At 39.7% G+C, this 21,350-nt stretch overlaps 1 pseudogene; it reads right to left on the bottom strand.

Moving 5' to 3' along the window:
- Window positions 1-19,826: 19,826 nt before the first annotated feature.
- On the bottom strand, window positions 19,827-20,859 carry LOC136123790 (heterogeneous nuclear ribonucleoproteins A2/B1 pseudogene; annotated as a pseudogene).
- Window positions 20,860-21,350: the final 491 nt, after the last annotated feature.

The raw sequence follows: 21,350 nt of genomic DNA, 5'->3' as shown, positions 1-21,350 counted from the left end.
TAACTTTAAGAATAAGGACAGGAAATTCAAGTGCTTCAAAAGAACTTTTTGATTCTCTCCTGTGGCTGATAAATCCATGCTGAAGGGTAAATTACTGTAACAGCTATCTATTTTTAAATGACTTCCATCCCATTACTTCAATACATGCTGCGATTAAATATATTGGATTTTTTTATATTCAACTACATCAAGACCTCCTCCTTGAACTCTGCAGACTTTATTGATTTATATTCTTCAGAAAGTAAAAATCTTGAAAGGAACAGAGTTTCATTAATGTGTTAAGGTAGATCATGCTATTAACATAAATGAGAAAAACAGACTCACAGCAGCATTGTTCAAAATCAAATGGTGATTAAAAACAAAAATAAAAAACCTAGGCAGGGTTTGTGGGTATCAGGTAAAGAAAATAAAGCTGTTTTTGCTCAAGCTAAATGTAGTAACATGTGGGAGGTTGTTTCTAAATATAATGTAAATTAATCCCCTTAGTCATTAGGTATCAGGCAGTCTTACTATCCTTAAAACTCAGAAATAAGAAAATCCTCAGGGAAATTCTCAGTAGAAATAAGATATTAGTTAGTTTTTATAAATGTGTCTGCTAAATAATATTAAGTAAAATACTCATTTCTGTGATTAATATGCAATAAGAAAATATAAAATAAAATATGACTTGATGGAAAGCAAGCTACCTGATGTTTTAAAAAGTGAAAAATCCATTTCTAAAATGTTTCCTTACTTAAAAATATTCTCTTAAAATTGTTCAGAAGCACATAACACTAAAAGTAACCTATTTTCTTTGCTTCTATTATTTAAAAGATAGATTTGAATTTTACTGAAAACTTTTAGAAAACTACAATGTTTTGGGAGATTTATAGGATTTCTTGATTAAAGACCTCTAAATATCTGTTCCTGAAATATTTCCAGCTCTATCTTAAATAAGTAAATTCTGAAAAAATATTTGATTCAAATATTCTTGTTTCAAAGGCATTGCAGACATAGTTAATCCTCTGTGAGTTTATTTTGAATAAAATCAAGCTCAGTCAGAATGACCATCATTAAAAAGTCTACAAATAATAAATGCTGGAGAGGGTGTGGAGAAAAGGGAACCCTCTTACACTGTTGGTGGGAACGTACCTTGGTGCAGCCACTATGGAGAACAGTATGGAGGTTCCTTAAAAAACTAAAAACAGGATTACCGTATGATCCAGGGATCCCACTCTTGGGAATATATTCAGAGAAAACTGTAATTCGAAAAGATACATGCACCCCGATGTTCACAGCAGCACTATTTACAATAGCCAAGACATAGAAGCAACATAAGTGTCCATTGACAGATGAATGGATAAAGAAAATGTGTTCTATATACACAGTGGAATACTACTCAGCCATAAAAAGAAGGAAATAATGCCATTTGTAGCAACATGGATGGATCTAGAGATTATCATACTAAGTCAGACAAAGACAACTATCATATAATATCACTTATATGTGGAGTCTAAAAAAATAATACAAATGAACTTATTTATAAAACAGAAATAGACTCACAGTCATAGAAGAAAAACTTATGGTTACCAAAGGGGAAAGTGGGAGAGGGATAAATTAGGAGTTTGGAATTAACAGATACACACTACTATATATAAAATAGGTAAACAACAAGCACCTCCTGTATAGCACAGGGAATTATACTCCATATCTTGTAATAACCTATAATTGAAAAGAATCTAAAAAAGAATATATATGTATATATATAAGAAATTGAATCACTTTGCTGTATACCTGAAACTAACACATTGTAAATCAACTACATTTCAATAAAAATTAAAAACAATAAAAAAATTTTTTAATCAAGCTGATTTTAAAATGACAACAACCTGGATCCCTGCCTCCATTTTCTTCTCAATAAAATAGAAGAAGTCTGTTGTATGAGATCATGAAGAAAGAACTGTCTGTCTTGGGTGGCAGGGTCAGGCCTGAGGATCAAAAGGTGAAGTTCTTCTGATTATGGAGAGCTGAGTGAAAATTTACAAGAACCGAAATGAGAAGAAGCATTACAGGCGGAAGTGACAGCTTGTGGAGAATTATGGTAATGGGAGGAACGTGGGGTATTTGGAAAAAATCAGTTTCTTGTGCCTAGAATGGAGGCTATAGTAGAGTAATATGGTACTAGTAAAACCATACCTTTGAAACCATTTGGGTGTCAGTTTAAATCCTGATTCAGGTATTACTAAAATCTTCTTTCAGGTGATAAAAATAATCCACATGGCAGTAGGGGATAGATCTGGCTTAACAACAATTTGTATGAAAAAATACTTGTTAATCATGCCTGTTCTGTGCTCTACATTCTAAGGGAAACACTGGCAACCAGTAGAGAACAATTAAGAGAGAAGAGGTTGTTTAATTTGAAGAAAGTACTATCTTTGAATATTTGAAGGACTTTCCTATAAGAGATAATTACGTGATCTTTCCGAGAATGGTATTTTTTGTGAAAGGGCATCTCAGTCAGACCAACAGAGCACTTTGTAGCCATAAGAACGGCCTTATAATTCTTCACAAAGACAAAAGCCCCTTCTCTCTAGAAAGCAAGGCTGGATGACCATCCAGCAGAGATGCTGTGGATGGGATTCCTGTGGCAGATACTAGACCCCCTGTGGTTTTTAAGAGCCTCTCAAATTCTAAGATTCAATTGTTTTATCATTTCAAATGTTGGCTTGCAAAAGTCAAGGCAGATCTCATTGTTTTGATTCTTCTCTTTATTCATATCAATTTTGAAATCGTTTTTTTTTCTTAACTTTCCTCTTTTTATTGAGTTAAAATTCTACTTGGGTCACTTTCTTTCCTCATCACCCTATCTAATCTACTATGTTGGTACCCATAATGATAAGAATTTATTCCCCCTAACATATTTGCAACAGCCTAAAATTGCATTGCATCACTCCATTTCTATCACTATCATCACTATGGAAAAACTGAAAGAAAAAGAAAAAACAGGACTTACTCATACAAAAAAAAGCAAATGGATTGTAGAAAAGTAATGACCAACTGTTTATGACTCCAAACTACAAAAAGATGAAATTATACTTTCTTAACATTAGAATAATAATAATGCAGTAGAAATATAGAAATATAACGCACAAATAGAGTGTCTTAGAGGAACAAGGAGGTTTTGAAGGTTTTGCCTTCATTACTTAATCACCCAGAAATCCTGCAGGATAGAAATTATTATCCCCGGTCATAAATGAGGAAGCTGAGGTTCAACGTGGTTAAATAACATGCTAGAGCTCGAAGAGCCAAAAGAATTGGCTTTGAACTAATGCTCTGATTGTGAAACCTGTGTTTTTAGGCTATCCAGACTCTCTCCCCCTAGCAGAAGCAAGATGGCATTTAGAACAGAGGCTGTGTTTTTAAAATATTTAAGGAAATAACACAGAGTAAGACATTAAGTGAAAAGCTATAAAGTTTTGGCACACAGCTTCCAGATTAAGAGATAAAGCACATCAAAGTTATGCATGTGAAAATGTTACAAGACAGGTGCAAAAACCTAGCTTGAAGGAGCTACATGGCACAGTGTTGGTAGGTATCACCCAAGCCCAGGATACATTTCTTCCAAACAATTGCAATTAGCTAGTTAGAGAAGCCCTACTGCTAGTATGGAATTTTTACAAAAGTTGTTTAGTGCATCTTTAACTTCAGTACAACAAGTCTATGAGCCTTTTCTCAAAGGTATCTGCCCATCACATACCAGAACACCTTGCACAGTGTTGGCACATTAAAAGTAACATGAGGCAAGATTGACTGATTGAATGAATGAATGAATGAAATTATATAAAACCAAATAATGGGGATAGGTACAAGAATAACACATATAACAAAAGGTTTACCTGTACAGAACACTCCATTCTTAAGGGATCTCCATAGTATTTGCCAGTTAATAGGGTTTCCTGGTTACTAATAATTAATATTTATCTAGCATTTTCTCTGTGCCAAGTGCTGTGCTTAGTATTACACATGGATTTGCTCAGTTTTTGCTCATGAAATTACTTTGAGACAGTTCAGCAGGAAGGTAGACAGCACAAACTCTGGAGCCAGACTACGTGGATCTGGCTCCACATTTACTAGTAGTGTCAGCTTGAGCAAAATACTTAACCTCGCCATGCTCAGTTTTCTAATCTATAAAATGAGATTAAAAGAGTTTCCCTCTTATAGGACATAGAGTGCTTAGTTCAGCCCTGGCATAGAATATATTAAAAAGTGTTAGCGGGCTTCCCTGGTGGCTCAGTGGTTGAGAGTCCACCTGCCGATGCAGGGGACACAGGTTCGTGCCCCGGTCCGGGAAGATCCCACATGCCGCGGAGCGGCTGGGCCCGTGAGCCATGGCCGCTGAGCCTGCGCGTCCGGAGCCTCTGCTCCGCAGCGGGAGAGGCCACAACAGTGAGAGGCCCGCGTACCGCAAAAAAAAAAAAAAAAAAAAAAAGTGTTAGCTGTTATCATTCAGATCTAGAGCCACACTGCCTGGGTTCTAATCCCACTTTCACCTCTAACTAACTATAGGATCACGAACAAATAACTTAATTCTCAGAGACACAGTTGTGTTATCTCCAAACAGATGACAGTAATACATCCTGAGGTTTTTTATCGATTACATAAGTTAATACACAAGTGCTTAGAAGAGTGCCTGGTGTACAAAAACACTCAATAAATGTTGACTATAATAATCCTCATTTTATAGATGAGAAAACTGAAATTCTCACATGCCCTGTGAGTGTGGTCCAGGACTCAAACCCGGACAGACTGACTCCAGTGTCTTCATTCATTTTAGGTGATCTCAAAACAAACATTGAAGTGTTAAAGAAATGCTACCTAATAACAACAACATTTTAGATTATAACCTAATTATTTTGAATATACAATTCGATGAGAACAATCTGTGTTGGACTCCAAGTAATCACTTCACTAATAGCTCTTTAAAATGAGGGCATGTAAGTTGAAGGCAGCATCATAACATCATCAGGCGCACTTCCATTTCTACAGCAGTAATACTTGGCATGAGCGCTCTCAGAGAATCTTAAATATGTCTCTCTCTCTCCTTCCTCACTGCTTATTTCCAAACTCCAACTACTTCAAGTCTCTTTATATCCTCTGATTTCTGATTTTCTTCTATCTTGCCCTAAAAGACCATGGACTTACCCATTGCCTAAAGTGTGCATTGGAAAAAGCATGGGTTTTGTAGTTAGACAAACATTGGTAAATTAACATAACAGCGGATCTTATGTTGTGAATATTAAAACAGTGTTCTTAATTTCCCCCTTTCAGCTTTTCTTCACCAACTTGAGCCTGAGGTTTATTGCTCTAGGGAAGGAAAGAGCCTAGAACAAAGTCAGTATTGCTCAACTTTGATTCTCAGAGCTAACTTTTTGAACTCTTTAAGGGAGAAAGTGGACTTGAAAGCCAGGCTGTCAGGACAAAGAGAGAAAAAGTTGTCTACCTCACAAAACACCACTTTAAGCCCACTTTAAGCACATGGAGATGCAGGGCTGGTGCACCAGATCACAGAATCCAGGATGTGGCATAAAGGAGGTGGGAAGCCCACCCTTCCAGCCTAGGTGAAGAAAAGCAGGCAAAGGTAGGTGAGATATATGTGTCCTGCTCTCCTATCTCAGAGTATTCAATTTAGGGAAATGCCTGAAACACAAGCACTTTTGTCCTACTTTACGTAGGGAAGGGGTGGGTGGTGGCAACCGAGTAAAAGCTGTAGCATCGTGTGATTAGGCAGAAGAAGGGTCTTTGCTGAGTTCTCCTAAAATAGATGTTCCCACCTGACCCCAACATAGCACACAGAAGTCAGCTCATAGTCTGACTTGGCTCGGAGTCAAGTGTGGCAAGGGCAAAGTGTTCCAGGGACTGAGTGGATGTCACAGAGATCTTAAGGCTAATTACCAAAGAGCCCTTGGCCCTGACCCTGGATTTCTAGAGAATAGACAACAACCTCAGCCTCTAACAGGGCAAGCAGTAGTCATAGGTAAACAAGAGGCATTTCCATAGGGACAAAAGGACAGTACACAGCCTTGAAAAAACACCTTGGAGACCATCTCTTTCCCTTCACCACAGGATGCCCCCTTCAGTATACAAAGACACCACGTTGGACAGAAGGAGGCTGAGAAGGAGGAGACCAAAATACTGGGATTTAGACCACAAAAATATTAGGTTGCCTAAAGACTTAAATTGGATTAGACTAAAATTATTGGATTAGAATAAATTGTTCCACTTTGCTACTCTGTAGATTAGACCCTTGAAAGAAAGATCAAATACGTGAGAGAGAAGATAAACTGCATATGTTCATTTTACATCCATGTGTATAAATTTTTGATCCTCCTTCTACCAATAGATTTTCTTTTTGACAAGGACCAATAGTTTTCAGAAATTTTACCAGCACAAAAGTCAACCATACAGAAAGGAATTTGCATTTATTGTCAAAACCCTTGTATGTCATGTAACATGAATGCTGAGGACACGGAGACTCAGAAGTAATAAAAGCATACCTTAAACTATGTGCCAGTCACTGCGCTAAGTACGATGCATGTATTATCTCAATTAAACTTCATATAGTAGGTACTAATGTTGGTCCATTTTTACAGATGAAGAAACCAAAGCTTTTGAGGTTAAGTAACTTCACCAAGGTCAATAGATACAGGATTGAGACCCAAGGCCACTTTACTCCAGAGCCTGAGCTCTTAAATGCTACCCGCTCCTAGAACACAAGAGCAGAGTGACCTGTCCATTACGTTGGTATTAGTACTGCTATACGGAATAGATCTGACAATAACCTTCCTCTATGTGGAAAGGGATTCACAGAGATACTTGAGCTGGAGAATAAAAATGAAAAGGAAGGACAGAGTGATGTGTGATAATTATTTCAGATTCATTCCAAGAGATACATTTTAGCAAGATTAGATTGTTTCTTTTAAAAAGAAAATAGAAACATAGGTAATGCCTGTTTTTTTTTCAGACTGAAGTAAGTTTGCTGTGGATAATTTTTGTAAAAAACAAACTTTCCACAACAAATGGAAGACAGGAAAAAAGGAAAAGGAGGGAGGAAGGAAGAAAGAGGGGGAAAAAGACAGAGAACTTTGTGCAGCAAGGACTCTAGATTTCATATAACCTTTCTACTTACTTTGTAGCAGCACTGGCCATGCTCACAGAATTGATTTAATACCAGGATTCTTCTACCTAAAATCAAAATAAATATTCGTTTAAATAGACAAATGAAATTTGCTCTATGAAGCATACACATAAATAATAGATTTTAAGTTATTAAAAATGTTTAATAAAATTGTATCAGGATAAATGGGCAAAGGGGGTATAAATTTATTAAATAGGAAATTAAAAACAACAACAAAAGTATATCAATATATATTTATCACTTCTAAATTTTCTCATTTCTCATTTCTGTATAACTTAGTAATAGTATTTTAAAATATTTGTTGAACAAGCAAGTACCAGAAAGCTTGAATTCTCTTTTTCATCCTCATTTCCAACATAAATTTGAGAACAAATAGTTTTGGACTTTTAGAAATTCTTTTTGTACAGTGTGAAATATATTGTTATTTCTTTTAGCATAAAAGCTCTTGTAAAAACTTATAATCTGCAAAATAATTAAACTTTCATGTCCCGCAATTTTTTCCACTTAGTCTGCTTCTATAATATGTCAAAAATGTAAACCAAAAAAAAGTCAGTTGAGGATCTAGATCAGTGTTTCTAAAAGTGTGATATCCATACCCCCGGGAACCCCTGAGATACTTTCAGGGAGTCTATGAGGTCAAAGATATTTTCATAACAATACTATGATGTTAGTGTCTTTTCCAGTGTTGGCATTTACATTGATGGTGCAAAGCTATAGCAAGAGAAACAGTACTTAAGCACAAATCAAGGTAATGACACCCATTGTGCTTATAGTGTACTTGAAACAAAAATACTAATGATGATAATAGTAATACGAATGGCAGTTTCACTCATTGATGCTTTTCATGAAGCAAAAGATATGTTAATTTAAAAAAATTCCAGCCTTGGGATTCCCTGGTGGTGCAGTGGTTGAGAGCCTGCCTGCCGATGCAGGGAACACGGGTTCGTGCCCCGGTCCGGGAAGATCCCACATGCCGCGGAGCGGCTGGGCCCGTGAGCCATGGCCGCTGAGCCTGCGCCTCCAGAGCCTGTGCTCCGCAAAGGGAGAGGCCACAGCAGGGAGAGGCCCGCGTACCGCTAAAAAAAAAAAAAAAAAATTCAAGCCTTGAGGCTCCCGGGAACATGGCGGAAGAGTAAGACGCGGAGATCACCTTCCTCTCCACAGATACACCAGAAATACATCTACACGTGGAACGACTCCTACAGAACACCTACTGAACGCTGACAGAAGACCTCAGACCTCCCAAAAAGCAAGAAACCGCCCCCCCCCCGCCCCCGCACGTACCTGGGTGGGCAAAAGAAAAGAGAATAAACAGAGACAAAAGGATAGGGACGGGACCTGCACGAGTGGGAGTGAGCTGTGAAGGAGGAAAGCTTTCCACACACTACGAAGCCCCTTTGCGGGTGGAGACTGCAGGTGGCGAAGGGGGAAAGCTTCGGAGCCGCGGAGGAGAGCACAGTAACAGGGGTGCGGAGGGCAAAGCGGAGAGATTCCCGCACAGAGGATCGGTGCCGACCAGCACTCACCAGGCCGAGAGGCTTGTCTGCTCACCCGCCGGGGCGGGCGGGGCTGGGAGCTGAGGCTCGGGCTTCGGTCGGAGCGCAGGGAGAGGACTGGGGTTGGCGGCGTGAACACAGCCTGCAGGGGGTTAGTGCACCACGGCTAGCCGGGAGGGAGTCCGGAGAAAAGTCTGGAGCTAACGAAGAGGCAACAAGCTTTTTCTTCCCTCTTTGTTTCCTGATGCGTGAGGAGAGGGGATTAAGAGCGCCGCCTAAACAAGCTCCAGAGACGGTCGCGAGCCGCGGCTAAAAGCGCGGACCCCAGAGACGGGCATGAGACGCTAAGGCTGCTGCTGCCGCCACCAAGAAGCCTGTGTGCGAGCACAGGTTACTATCCACACCCCAGGGAGCCTGTCCAGCCCGGAACTGCCAGGGTCCCGGGAACCCAGGGACAACTTCCCCGGGGAAAACTCACGGCGCGCCTCAGGCTGATGCAACGTCACGCCGGCGCAACGTCACGCCGGCCTCTGCCGCCGCAGGCCCGCCCCGCACTCCGTGCCCCTCCCTTCCCTGCCCCCCTCCCCCGGCCTGAGTGAGCCAGAGCCCCCGAATCAGTGACTCCTTTAATCCTGTCCTGTCTGAGCGAAGAACAGACGCCCTCCAGCGACCTACACTAAGAGCCGGGGCCAAATCCAAAGCTGAGCCCCTGGGAGCTGTCAGAAGAAAGAAGAGAAAGGGAAATCTCTCCCAGCAGCCTCAGAAGCAGTGGATTAAAGCTCCACAATCAACTTGATGTACCCTGCAGCTGTGGAATACATGAATAGACAACGGGTCATCCTAAATTGAGGAGGTGGACTTTGAGAGCAAGATTTTTATGATTTTTTTCCCCTTTTCCTCTTTTGGTGAGTGTGTATGTGTATGCTTCTGTGTGAAATTTTGGCTGTATAGCTTTGCTTCCACCATTTGCCCTAGGGTTCTATCCATCTGGGGGGGTTTTTGTTTTTTTTCCTTAAATTTTTTTCCTTTTTTTTTTCTTAATAATTATTTTTTTTATTTTAATAAATTTATTATATTTTATCTTACTTTATTTTATTTTACTTTTTCTTTCTTTCTTCTTTTCTTTCCTTCCCTCCTTCTTTCCTTCCTCCCTCCCTCCCTCCCTCCCTCCTTTCTTTCTTTCTACTTCTAATTCTTTCTTTCTACTTTTTCTCCCTTTTATTCTGAGCTGTGTGGATGAAAGGCTCTTGGTGCTGCAGGCAGGAGTCAGTGCTGTGCCTCTGAGGTGGGAGAGCCAACTTCAGGACACTGGTCCACAAGAGACCTCTCAGCTCCACATAATATCAAATGGCAAAAATCTCCCAGAGATCTCCATCTCAACACCAGCACCCAGCTTCACTCAACGACCAGCAAGCTACAGTGTTGGACATCCTATGCCAAACAACTAGCAGGAGAGGAACACAACCCCACCCATTAGCAGAGAGACTGCCTACAATCATAATAAGTCCACAGACACCCCTGAACACACCACCAGACATGGACCTGCCCACCAGAAAGACAAGATCCAGCCTCATCCACCAGAACACAGGCACTAGGCCCCTCCACCAGGAAGCCTACAAAACCCACTGAACCAACCTTACCCACTGGGGACAGACACCAAAAACAACGGGAACTATGAACCTGCAGCCTGCAAAAAGGAGACCCCAAACACAGTAAGATAAGCAAAATGAGAAGACAGAAAAACACACAGCAGTTGAAGGAGCAAGATAAAAACCCACCAGACCTAACAAATGAAGAGGAAATAGGCAGTCTACCTGAAAAAGAATTCAGAATAATGATAGTAAAGATGATCCAAAATCTTAGAAGTAGAATGGACAAAATTCAAGAAACATTTAACAAGGACCTAGAAGAACTAAAGATGAAACAAACGATGATGAACAACACAATAAATGAAATTAAAAATACTCTAGATGGGATCAATAGCAGAATAACTGAGGCAGAAGAATGGATAAGTGACCTGGAAGATAAAATAGTGGAAATAACTACTGCAGAGCAGAATAAAGAAAAAGAGTGAAAAGAACTGAGGACAGTCTCAGAGACCTCTGGGACAACATTAAATGCACCAACATTTGAATTATAGGGGCTCCAGAAGAAGAAGAGAGAAAGGGACTGAGAAAATATTTGAAGAGATTATTGATGAAAACTTCCCTAATATGGGAAAGGAAATAGTTAATCAAGTCCAGGAAGCACAGAGAGTCCCATACAGGATAAATCCAAGGAGAAATATGCCAAGACACATATTAATCAAACTGTCAAAAATTAAATACAAAGAAAACATATTAAAAGCAGCAAGGGAAAACAACAAATAACACACAAGGGAATCCCCATAAGGTTAACAGCTGATCTTTCAGCAGAAACTCTGCAAGCCAGAAGGGAGTGGCAGGACATATTTAAAGTGATGAAGGAGGAAAACCTGCAACCAAGATTACTCTACCCAGCAAAGATCTCATTCAGATTTGATGGAGAAATTAAAACCTTTACAGACAAGCAAAAGCTGAGAGAGTTCAGCACCACCAAACCAGCTTTATGACAATTGCTAAAGGAACTTCTCTAGGCAAGAAACACAAGAGAAGGAAAAGACCTTCAATAACGAACCCAAAACAATTAAGAAAATGGGAATAGGAACATACATATCGATAATTACCTTAAATGTAAATGGACTAAATGCTCCCACCAAAAGACAGGGATTGGCTGAATGGATACAAAAACAAGACCCATATATTTGCTCTATACAAGAGACACACTTCAGGCCTAGAGACACATACAGACTGAAAGGAAGGGGATGGAAAAAGACATTTCATGCAAATGGAAACCAAAAGAAAGCTGGAGTAGCAATTCTCATATCAGACAAAATAGACTTTAAAATAATGACTATGAGAAGAGACAAAGAAGGACACTACATAATGATCAACGGATCAATCCAAGAAGATAAAACAATTGTAAATATTTATGCACCCAACATAGGAGCACCTCAATACATAAGGCAAATACTAACAGCCATAAAAGGGGAAATCGACAGTAACACTTCATAGTAGGGGACTTTTTTTTTTTTTTTTTTTTTTGGCAGTACACGGGCCTCTCACCATTGTGGCCTCTCCCGTTGTGGAGCACAGGCTCCAGATGCGCAGGCTCAGTGGCCATGGCTCACGGCTCATGGCTCTGCAGCATGTGGGATCCTCCCAGACCTGGGCACGAACCCGCGTCCCCTGCATCAGCAGGTGGACTCTCAACCACTGTGCCACCAGGGAAGCCCTCTATGGAATATTTATAGTAAAACTCATTCTCAAGGAGATAGGAAATATGAACAGACCAATCACCAGCACTGAAATTGAAACTGTGATTAAAAATCTTCCAACAAAGAAAAGCCCAGGACCAGATGGCTTCACAGGCGAATTCTATCAAACATTTATAGTAGAGCTAACACCTATCCTTCTCAAACTCTTCCAAGATATAGCAGATGGAGGAACACTCCCAAACTCATTTTATGAGGCCACCATCACCTTGATACCAAAACCAGACAAGGATGTCACAAAGAAAGAAAACTTCAGGCCAATATCACTGATGAACACAGATGCAAAAATCCTCAACAAAATACTAGCAAACAGAATCCAACAGCACATTAAAAGGATCATATACCATGATCAAGTGGGGTTTATTCCAAGAATGCAAGGATGCTTCTGTATATGCAAAACAATCAATGTGATACACCATATTAACAAACTGAAGGAGAAAAACCATATGATCATTTCAATAGAGGCAGAGAAAGCTTTTGACAAAATTCAACACCCATTTATGATAAAAACCCTGCAGAAAGTAGGCATAGAGGGAACTATCCTCAACATAATAAAGGCCATATATGACAAACCCACAGCCAACATCGTCCTCAATGGTGAAAAACTAAAAGCATTTCCACTAAGATCAGGAACAAGACAAGGTTGCCCACTCTCACCACTCTTATTCAATAGAGTTTTGGAAGTTTTAGCCACAGCAATCCGAGAAGAAAAGGAAATAAAAGGAATCCAAATCAGAAAAGAAGAGGTAAAGCTGTCACTGTTTGCAGATGACATGATACTATACATAGAGAATCCTAAAGGTGCTACCAGAAAACTGCTAGAGCTAATCAATGAATTTGGTAAAGTAGCAGGATACAATATTGATGCGCAGAAATCTCTGGCATTCCTATACACTAATGATGAAAAATCTGAAAGTGAAATCAAGAAAACACTCCCATTTACCATTGCAACAAAAAGAATAAAATATCTAGGAATAAACCTACCTAAGGAGACAGAAGACCTGTATGCAGAAAATTATAAGACACTGATGAAAGAAATTAAAGATGATACAAATAGATGGAGAGATATACCATGTTCTTGGATTGGAAGAATCAACATTGTGAAAATGACTCTACTACCCAAAGCAATCTACAGATTCAATGCAATCCCTATCAAACTACCACCGGTATTTTTCACAGAACTAGAACAAAATATTTCACAATTTGTATGGAAACACAAAACACCCCGAATAGCCAAAGCAATCTTGAGAACGAAAAACAGAGCTGGAGGAATCAGGCTCCCTGACTTCAGACTACACTACAAAGCTACAGTAATCAAGACAGTATGGTGCTGGCACAAAAAGAGAAAGATAGATCAATGGAACAGGATAGAAAGCCCAGAGGTAAACCCATGCACATATGGTCCCCTTATCTTTGATAAAGGAGGCAAGACTGTACAGTGGAGAAAGGACAGCCTCTTCAATAAGTGGTGCTGGGAAAACTGGACAGGTACATGTAAAAGTATGAGATTAGATCACCCCCTAACACCATACACAAAAATAAGCTCAAAATGGATTAAAGACCTAAATGTAAGGCCAGAAACTATCAAACTCTTAGAGGAAAACGTAGGCAGAACACTCTATGACATAAATCACAGCAAGATCCTTTTTGACCCACCTCCTAGAGAAATGGTAATAAAAACAAAAATAAACAAATGGGACCTAATGAAACTTCAAAGCTTTTGCACAGCAAAGGAAACCATAAACAAGACCTAAAGACAACCCTCAGAATGGGAGAAAATATTTGCAAATGAAGCAACTGACAAAGGATTAATCTCCAAAATTTATAAGCATGTCATGCAGCTCAATAACAAAAAAACAAACAACCCAATCCAAAAATGGGCTGAAGACCTAAATAGACATTTCTCCAAAGAAGATATACAGACTGCCAACAAACACATGAAAGAATGCTCAACTTCATTAATCATTAGAGAAATGCAAATCAAAACTACAATAAGATATCATCTCACACCAGTCAGAATGGCCATCAACAAAAAATCTACAAACAGTAAATGCTGGAGAGGGTGTGGAGAAAAGGGAACCCTCTTGCACTGTTGGTGGGAATGTAAATTGATACAGCCACTGTAGAGAACAGTATGGAGGTTCCTTAAAAAACTACAAATAGAACTACCATATGACCCAGCAATCCCATGACTGGGCATATACCCTGAGAAAACCATAATTCAAAAAGAGTCATGTACCAAAATGTTCATTGCAGCTCTATTTACAATAGCCCAGAGATGGAAACAACCTAAGTGTCCATTATTGGATGAATGGCTAAAGAAGATGTGGCACATATATACAATGGAATATTACTCAGCCATAAAAAGAAACGAAATTGAGCTATTTGTAATGAGGTGGATAGACCTAGAGTCTGTCATACAGAGTGAAGTAAGTCAGAAAGAGAAAGACAAATACCGTATGCTAACACATATATATGGAATTTAAGAAAAATGTCATGAAGAACCTAGGGGTAAGACAGGAATAAAGACACAGACCTACTAGAGAATGGACTTGAGGATATGGGGAGGGGGAAGGGTAAGCTGTGACAAAGCGAGAGAGAGGCATGGTCATTTATATACTACCAAACGTAAGGTAGATAGCTAGTGGGAAGCAGCCGCATAGCACAGGAAGATCAGCTCGGTGCTTTGTGACCGCCTGGAGGGGTGGGATAGGGAGGGTCGGAGGGAGGGAGACGCAAGAGGGAAGAGATATGGGAACATATGTATATGTATAACTGATTCACTTTGTTATAAAGCAGAAACTAACACACCATTGTAAAGCAATTATACTCCAATAAAGATGTAAAAAAAAAAAATTCAAGCCTTAAGTCATGTATTTTTAATATGTGTGAAGAAATGGGACCTACGCTTAAAGCTTTTCTTTTTGTGATTGTTCTTGTTGTTGAGATATAAGTGACATATAATATATTAGTTTCAGATGTACAACATAGTAATGATTTAATATTTTTATATATTGCTAAATGAGCACCACGATAAGTCATAACATCCATCACCACACAGAGCTACAATTATTTTTTCTTATGACGAGACTTTTAAGATCTACTCTCTTACCAACTTTTAAAGCACTTCTGCTGCATATAGAAGTACAATGTTGATCTCAAGCGAAAGCTCTTGGGCCATTGTTTGAGTTGTGATCTGAAATAGCTGCTCTTTGCATGGAAATCTTTTTTACTTGAAAGACCAACTAACAATCCTGATTGTGATTATTCAGACTTGGGTGTTGGCAGATACTTTCCCAAAAACGAACAATGTAAGCCTCTTACTTTAAGGAAAACAACTAATTGTATCTGTTGCCAGTGATTGATTTTAAGCTTTCAACAAAAATTAGCAGTTTGAAAACTCATACCCAGCACTGAGGTTGACAGTTTCAAAATACTGAAAGGCTTTTTTATGGGATCTGTGGTGATATTAATGAATGTGATTTCATCATATTGAATAATAAAATATGTTAACATTTGGAAAATATGCATAGCTCAGTGAACCAATATTTTCCAACTAACCAATGCATGATGTTATAAAACCAAACATGGTTAAAACATTGTCACATTGCAAGATAGACAAAAGGATTCAAATGCAATAGCCCACAGAAAGTTCACTGATACAGCTTCAGATTCCACATTGCAACTAACATTTAAGAATTACCACTTGCCTAGTTGTGGTGTAATATCAAAAAAGATTACTCATAATGACCTTTTTAAGGCTGTTAAAACAGCCTTCCCAAACTACATATCCATACATACTTCAACCAAAGTAACATATTGCAACAGATTGAATTGAGGAGATATGAAAACCCAACTGTCATGTACTAAGTAAAAGAAATTTCAAAAATGTGAAACAATGCCACTCTTCTCACTGATTTTTTTATTTTAAAAAAGATGAATAGGGCTTCCCTGGTGGCGCAGTGGTTGAGAGTCCACCTGCCGATTCAGGGGACACGGGTTCGTGCCCCGGTCCGGGAAGATCCCATATGCCGCGGAACGGCTGGGCCTGTGAGCCATGGCCACTGAGCCTGCGCGTCCGGAGCCTGTGCTCCGCAACGGGAGAGGCCACAACAGTGAGAGGCCCGCGTACCGCAAAAAAAAAAATTAAATAAAAAAAAAATTTTTTTTTAATAAAAAAGATGAATAATTTCAGTAAAAATGTGATTTACATTACACGTAACTGGTTTATTATTTTAGAATCTTAAATGAGTCCAGTTTCTCAGCCTTGATTTCTAAATGGTAATACTGATAGATATAAGCCATGTAAGCAACAACTCTTTAAAAATCTAAATAATTTTTAGAAGAGTAAAGTAGCCCTGAGACCAAAAAGTTTGAAACTACTCACCTAGGTGTCACCAAATATTCAGATATTTAAATATAAAATATTCACAAACTAAACTATTCACTCCAGATACATAAAGTGGCCACGTTTGAAATTTGCACACTCCCTTCACTGATCTTTGATGGAGTTCCTCCCATGCCAAGAGGCTCTTTCGGTCCTTTTGCTGTGATCCTCCTCTAAAGGCACAATTACAACTGTCAGGACTACAAAGACCCTTCAAAACACATCATGTCACCTCAACATCCTCTACCATACAAAATTAGATATAGAAGTAAATTTGGGAGGTAGACTGAAGAAAAAGAAGAAATCAAACTCACAAGCCAAAATAGTGGGTCTCTCAAATTAATTTGCTTCACATAAATTCTCCTTAAAATTATTTATGGATACAAATAAAATATAATAACTTGCAATCTAATATACTGGAAGTTGTATCCACATTGAAAAAGAAAGGAAGCAAAGAGCTTCCCTCCACAGCCTGTCCCTTGATCTCTGGGAACACTGGCCACCCAGAGATGACTGATCCCAAAGGACTCAGCAAATTCCTGCAGTTCATTCTCAGGCCCTCCCCAGCTTCAGAGGATGGCCTTCTGCGCTGCAGAGCTAATGCACGTCACACCTAAAGCTGCAGCAAGCACAGCTCCAGAATTAAGCCACGATAATTATTCAGTGGTGTTTTCTGGCATTCTTTCAAAACAGACAACTTGGAAAACCAGTCTTTTACTGCAGGCCAGAATATATTTCTAAAGTAATCATTTCAGACCTTTGCAGTGATACGTATACTTCCCTCTCTTAGGTAAATAGATGTGCACCGATAGTGCAATTGCAAAACAATCCAGGCCAAAATAATCCATATGCACCTGAAATAGTCAGATAATTGAGACTAAGTAGGGAATTGTTCTAGGGGTTTTATTTGTTTGGGGAACTAGGGTTGGGAGATAACTTGAAACATCTGGAAAGTGGCCTAATTCTGTGATTTATTTTCTGTAAACTGAGATTGTGAGATGCTATCCTTTCTACCCAGATGATCAATGAAAGGGAAATTCTCAAAATTTTTTGAGATTTGGGGGAGAAACATAAAAAAATAGAGTAAGAGATGAAAAGAAGCCTCAGCAGCTTCTGAGCAGCAGATTCTCTCTCATTTAGTTTATAAAGTGTTAAAGCCACCTTAAACGAAATACAACATAAATGTTCCCTCTCCCTTTCCCTTACATTAGGTTACATAACTAGCCAACTGAACTTTGTGATGGTTGGGTGTTTGGGGCTATCTCAAACAGCAAAACTGTTCAGTCTTATGACCCAATTCAGTTATCAGGGGAGCTCTAAGCTCCAAACTGACTGCGGCATTACATCTATTATTAAAGAAGATTTTTCTAAAAACAGATTCCATTGTTAGAAGCTTTGTTACCAGAAGTTAAAATCAAAGAAGCATTCTGGATCATGGGGTGCAAACATAATTAAATACTAATTTAATTTATGTTAAAAACATACCAACTGGTTACGAAGACCATGCCAGGATGTATAAAAAGCATAAACAAGAATAAGTAAAACAAGCAAGACTAAAAATAAAATTATTTTATATTTGTTGACAGTTTTTAAAACTATGCTTAGGGAAAAAACAGAAAGGAATTTTTTTTTGAGCATTTATCTTTAGTTTTTAATTACTCTGCACAAGAATTTTATATATTAAGGACAGTAATCCTTTACCAGATATTTGTTAATAATTAATAAATTGGTAAAATATTTAATAAGCAGAATAGAAAATAATCAGTTTCAGAAAGGAATTATTATATACACAAAACGAACATTATTTTAATTAGGATGGTGAACATCTTTTTTTAAATCTTTTCTCTGTTTTTCAAGTTTTTTGTTATTGTGTTGGTATTAGTTTCAAATTTTAGAAAAGTAATTGCAATAAGTCTGAAAAAATATGCCTTTGGAATAAGAGTTATTGAGGTTAAGAGATAAGATTGACTTGAATTTAGGTCAGGGAAGAAGGAAAAGGGCATCTGTCAGGACAGTAGCTGGTGGTGGCAGAGACGGAGCAGCTCTGGGTTGAACTCCAGGTCTCAAAGAAGCAGGTGACAATGACCCCTTACTCCTCCATCCTTGAAGCTCCTGGAAACAACCCTCCCTTGGACTCTGTTTGGGTGCCTCCTGATTCATTCTATCCAAGGACCCAAGGAATCTTTGGAGAGAAAAAGGGACAGGGGTCACCACTCATACTGAAACCTCACCTTTTAAAAGCCTGAACTCGGGATGTCCCTGGGACTGATTTCAGTCCTACCCAGCCTCTGCCAACATTAACCAATGTCTCTCTTTCCACTAACTGGAACCATCAACAGACAGTTTATGTTACAATGTGGCACCATCCAGAGGGGAAATAAGTGGATACAAGAAGGGAAAGGTGGAGCCTATAAAGACAATTTTCCCAGCATTCACAATTATACCTGAGGGCAGTCCCGTTCCCCCACTTGTGTAGGGTGTTTGAATGGAAGTTGCGTGCTGCGGCCATTCTGGCTAGCCCTGTTCAGCCAGACATCCACAATGAGGCAGTCCAAGGCTAAATTATGTGTATTTTAAGATTCACACATTTCCAGGCATGTCTAGAGGACACACCACAGCAGGATTTGCATGAAGCACACAGGAACAAATGGAAATAACTCATCCGAAAGGAAGAGTTGTTCTGGAACACAAACGACCCAGTCTGGATGCCGTAATCTCAGAAGGAAAAGGAATTATTAGCAGCAGAACGTGATATTGAGGTCTGAGACTGCCTGCCCTCTAGCAATGAACTCATGATTTGAGTCCTGGGGAGAAGGAACTTCAGGTGATGCTGAAATATATAAAACCTCCAAAAGAAGAAAACAACAACAACAAAAAAAAAAACCCTCTAAGAGCACAGGGCAGCTCTGCTGTAGGGCCTTTGACCTGGGAGCAGGGGAAGCTTCTCCCTTTTTATTTTTACTTATTTATTTATTCCTTTAGAAGTCTTTATTAGATCATAAATGTACAACAGCTTCTGAAGTCTACACAGGCACTTCAGTTTTTAAAAGGAATACATGTAACATTATGTCTCATTACACCATGATCCTGGATAACAGCTTTTCAAAACTTTGTGAGAAAAATCTTGAAAAAGGTTTCACATGTCACCCGACACACATTTTAACATTATCAAAGAAGGTATGTTTCTACACTCTTACAAAGACCACTAGAAAGAAACAGTTAGAAAGCTAACTGTTAAGAAACTGTCTCAAAAGCATTTTTTTTCACAATCTTTCCTCCATAGTAAGGTAATGTTCTTAAATAATTCAATCCATTCACAAATGGCTCTCTGCATCTGCTCTGATGTCTTCTGCTCTGCCTATTTCTGTATGACTGAGAGTTTCCACGAACTGAAGATGTTCTGTTACCTCTGGGCTCTCATTCTCTCCTATTCATACATCCTCTCCTACTTGCCCATGGCCAACAGAAAGAAACTCGGTATCGGCTGGTCCCTTCATAACCCCCACTTCCTCCACTGACACCTGGACCATAGTTTCCTCCACCGTATAATTCTCGTGCCTGCTACCGACGTTTCCACTTTTCGCTAAGCTTAGTTAGAAGGTTGCTGGTTACGATTTCCGAAAATCATTGTCATTTCCACTTGCACACTTTCCTCCTCCATAGATGCCATACCACCCCCGGGGCTCCCACCCTGGTGGCCAGATCCAGGTACTCCCCCACACCTACTAGAGCCATGACCAAGTCCACTGACCACTCCTGAATCCATCAGATCGTCCTCCAAGTTTCCTTCCTCGTCCTGCTCCAACATTTCCACCACCGCCAGGAGAATCTCCAGCACCGACGTTGCCTCCTCTTCCACCTCTAGAACTGTGGATTTCCTGCATTTGAGGTCGAGACAGGGCCTTTCTTACTTCTGCATGATGACCACTGACGGTATGGTATTTCTGCAGCACAAGCTTATCCACTGGATCACAGCCATCAAAAGCGACAAACCCAAAGCCTCTTTTCTTTCCAGACTCCCCATCAGTAATTATCTCAATGACATCGATTTTTCCATATTTCTCAAAGTAATCTCTAAGATGACGCTTCTCAGTAGCTTCTTCAATTCCACCAACAAACAGCTTCTTCACAGTTAGGAAAGCGCCCCGCTGTCCAGAATCCTCTCTTGGGACAGCACGTTTGGGGGCAACCGTTTCCTATCAGTGGAATGAGGTGTGGCAGCCTCCACCTCGGCCGTGGATGAGAAAGTTACAAAACCGAATCCTCTTGATCTTTTCCTGGCAGGATCCCTGATGACCACACAGCCTGTAAGTTTTCCCCATTGCTGGTAGTAATTCCTCAGATTTTCTTCTGTGGTTTCAGAGCTCAAGCCACCAATAAAGAGTTTATGAAATTCTTCTTGTTCCTTCTTCTTCCTCCAGAAAGTAACAGTTTTGAAACTTTCCTCCATCTTGGAGTCCATCGCTTCAGCCATTTTCCTGAAGCTGAGGGAGATGAGGGAGATCTCAGGGGAAGATCACGAATCTGCAACCTGACCCGCCCCGGATCTGAGGTAAGAACGAACCTCCGATGCTCCAGCAACAACACCTTCTAGGAGCACCTCCATGCAGGGCCCAGCGCGCTTGGATAATTCTTGAGCACCTTTCGATTTTCTCCTGAGATGCAGACAGCCTGTAGCTTGCTGGGGAAAGCTGCTTCTCTTTTAAACAGACGATGCCACGTGGTCTACGTGAATAACAGAACAACCACCTGTCACACACCGTTATTCTCCAGGAGCCAGTGACTACCATGGAAGAGTAGCCCCAGCACAGAGACCACAGCATCAGCCATAGGAAAGGAATTCTCTTTACCTCATTGAAGCACAGAACACAGAAGAGACTACAGCAAGATCCTTCAGTGTTAGAGAGCAGCCTGACATTGGAAGAGTGGAATACCTTCAGT

This window comes from Phocoena phocoena, chromosome 5 (genome assembly GCF_963924675.1).
Source record: "Phocoena phocoena chromosome 5, mPhoPho1.1, whole genome shotgun sequence".
Classification (NCBI taxonomy): domain Eukaryota; kingdom Metazoa; phylum Chordata; class Mammalia; order Artiodactyla; family Phocoenidae; genus Phocoena; species Phocoena phocoena.
Note: the sequence above shows the minus strand (reverse complement) of the source record. Positions and strands in the feature narration are given on the sequence as shown.